Source organism: Schistocerca americana, unplaced genomic scaffold (genome assembly GCF_021461395.2).
Source record: "Schistocerca americana isolate TAMUIC-IGC-003095 unplaced genomic scaffold, iqSchAmer2.1 HiC_scaffold_601, whole genome shotgun sequence".
Classification (NCBI taxonomy): domain Eukaryota; kingdom Metazoa; phylum Arthropoda; class Insecta; order Orthoptera; family Acrididae; genus Schistocerca; species Schistocerca americana.
In genome coordinates this window covers 41643-45000 of record NW_025726348.1, presented here as the reverse complement: position 1 = coordinate 45000, position 3358 = coordinate 41643, and the positions used below count along the sequence as shown (strand labels likewise).

The 3358-nt window shown below is 56.3% G+C and overlaps 1 non-coding gene across 1 annotated transcript in view; it reads right to left on the bottom strand.

Moving 5' to 3' along the window:
• The window catches only part of LOC124587396, a 1910-nt gene extending 393 nt beyond the window's left edge, over positions 1-1517 (bottom strand). Inside the window, exon 1 of the ribosomal RNA XR_006975501.1 lies at positions 1-1517. This exon is cut by the window's left edge and continues 393 nt beyond it. This is a non-coding gene — a ribosomal RNA (small subunit ribosomal RNA).
• Positions 1518-3358: the final 1841 nt, after the last annotated feature.

Here is a 3358-nt window from a genome sequence, read left to right as displayed (position 1 = left end):
TGCGGCTAGAAGCCGCCTGTCCCTCTAAGAAGAAAAGTAATCGCTGACAGCACGAAGGATGTCACGCGACTAGTTAGCAGGCTAGAGTCTCGTTCGTTATCGGAATTAACCAGACAAATCGCTCCACCAACTAAGAACGGCCATGCACCACCACCCACCGAATCAAGAAAGAGCTATCAATCTGTCAATCCTTCCGGTGTCCGGGCCTGGTGAGGTTTCCCGTGTTGAGTCAAATTAAGCCGCAGGCTCCACTCCTGGTGGTGCCCTTCCGTCAATTCCTTTAAGTTTCAGCTTTGCAACCATACTTCCCCCGGAACCCAAAAGCTTTGGTTTCCCGGAGGCTGCCCGCCGAGTCATCGGAGGAACTGCGGCGGATCGCTGGCTGGCATCGTTTATGGTTAGAACTAGGGCGGTATCTGATCGCCTTCGAACCTCTAACTTTCGTTCTTGATTAATGAAAACATACTTGGCAAATGCTTTCGCTTCTGTTCGTCTTGCGACGATCCAAGAATTTCACCTCTAACGTCGCAATACGAATGCCCCCGCCTGTCCCTATTAATCATTACCTCGGGTTCCGAAAACCAACAAAATAGAACCGAGGTCCTATTCCATTATTCCATGCACACAGTATTCAGGCGGGCTTGCCTGCTTTAAGCACTCTAATTTGTTCAAAGTAAACGTGCCGGCCCACCGAGACACTCACTCAAGAGCACCCTGGTAGGATTGCAACGGGGTCCGCCTCGGGACGCACGAGCACGCACGAGGCGCGTCGCACGCCTTCAGCTCGCCCCACCGGCAGGACGTCCCACGATACATGCCAGTTAAACACCGACGGGCGGTGAACCAACAGCGTGGGACACAAATCCAACTACGAGCTTTTTAACCGCAACAACTTTAATATACGCTATTGGAGCTGGAATTACCGCGGCTGCTGGCACCAGACTTGCCCTCCAATAGATACTCGTTAAAGGATTTAAAGTGTACTCATTCCGATTACGGGGCCTCGGATGAGTCCCGTATCGTTATTTTTCGTCACTACCTCCCCGTGCCGGGAGTGGGTAATTTGCGCGCCTGCTGCCTTCCTTGGATGTGGTAGCCGTTTCTCAGGCTCCCTCTCCGGAATCGAACCCTGATTCCCCGTTACCCGTTACAACCATGGTAGGCGCAGAACCTACCATCGACAGTTGATAAGGCAGACATTTGAAAGATGCGTCGCCGGTACGAGGACCGTGCGATCAGCCCAAAGTTATTCAGAGTCACCAAGGCAAACGGACCGGACGAGCCGACCGATTGGTTTTGATCTAATAAAAGCGTCCCTTCCATCTCTGGTCGGGACTCTGTTTGCATGTATTAGCTCTAGAATTACCACAGTTATCCAAGTAACGTGGGTACGATCTAAGGAACCATAACTGATTTAATGAGCCATTCGCGGTTTCACCTTAATGCGGCTTGTACTGAGACATGCATGGCTTAATCTTTGAGACAAGCATATGACTACTGGCAGGATCAACCAGGGAGCTGCGTCAACTAGAGCTGAGCAGCCGGCCGCCCGGGAGTGTGTCCCGGGGGCCCGCGCGAACACGCAAGCGTCCGCTCAATTATTCTGCAAACAGGAGGAGGCTGAGCTCCCCTGCACAATACACCTCGAAACCCTCTCAGGTCCCGGCGGCGCGCAGCGCCGTCCTAAGTACTTGGTCGGGTTCGAGAGAGGCGCAATCGCCCGGAGTTTGGCGAGTAGACGCTTTAGGTGCGACCACCCGTGCTCCCAACTGAGCTTGCCGCTGCCGACAGAGGCCCGGGAGCGTGCTGTCGTGGCATTGCCGGCGGGAGACAACACGCGCCACCTACGGTGGCCGGCAGCTCCAACGCCAGCGCCACAGAAGGACAAAAGCCCCACTTGGGTGCCGAAGCGAACTCTCCCAGCACAGCGCACGCGCCAACACGTCCGCACAGCTGCGATACAATCCACCTGCGAGAACCGCAGAGGCGACCGAGCAGCAGACGGCGTCGCGGCGCCGAGCGCCGGGCGGCGGCGCATCCTCAGCGCACACAGTCCTCAATCGGACCAGCACACTGCAGATGTCCACCGCGCTTCGCACCGGGCCCGCGAGGACCTACTTTGGCCGCACGGCGCCGCGTGCAGGGTGCGCCGGCGCGCAGCTGCGCCGCCTGCCGCCTCCGTCGGCCGGCGCGCCTGCCACTGGCCGCCCCCACCAGCCGGCTGTAGCGCGTGCGCCCACGCACCGCGCGGCCAGCACGCCGGAAGGCCCCCCCTCACCGGCCGGGGACGGTCCCACCCAGCCACCGCCGCGTATCGCTTCACACCCACATGCCATTCACGTTCGTGGGCATGGTGGGTATCGCTGAAACAACCGGTTGGTAGCTCAACCGATCGTCGCCATCACTGATTCACCTCTAGCGAGAACAACCGCACCACAACGGTTTACCAGTTCTTCATTTGCGTAACGTCACCAGCAAACGTAGACGTCCATCGCCATTTGCAAATTCAACGATTGTTGCATGCCTGTGTCAGGTGTCACGACACACTATGTCTGCCCACATACACGCAACAACATGTGCACGCTTCGCGAACACGTGGAAGGTGGCCCCCGTACGTATGCGATGTCCATTGCGCGAACGACTGTCAACCGGCCTCTGTCGCATGTCGCAGATGTGGAACGCAGTGCACCATGCTATCACGGTGTGTGAGAAGAGACGACTACGTCTGACAACACGCGCCACTACATCAACAGACGGCTCATGCTGATCGCCATCCACGGCATACCATACTGCAATCCAGCTCTTATAGGGAGACGACACGTAGCTGAGTGCACAATATTTGGACCGTATGGTTCGCCGTTGTTGGCGCAGTCGTGGTACGGTCACACATGTACCACGATGTATCATTCAGTACATGAGGACCAATGTGCGGTACAGTGTGTGATTTGGACGTACAACATCAGCGGACAGTTGCCACAAGCCGTACCACAACGTAGGCTGTGCTTCGCCATGCGAATGCCAATGAACAACTGCGAAGGGCATTGAGCATGTACGTCCTGCCGCCATCCGCATTACAGTGTATAGCTGCAAGGTGTTTAACATGAAGCGATACTCTGGGGACCGGGCAGTGCGAGTAGCAAACTATATTGCGGGGGTTGCAGTTAGGCAACACTACACTAATTTAACGCGTCGTATGACAATTACAGAGCAGGTTAAGGCCCAACGTGTGTTGGGTTAAGGCCCAACGTGTGTTGGGTTAAGGCCCAACGTGTGTTGGGTTAAGGCCCAACGTGTGTTGGGTTAAGGCCCAACGTGTGTTGGGTTAAGGCCCAACGTGTGTTGGGTTAAGGCCCAACGT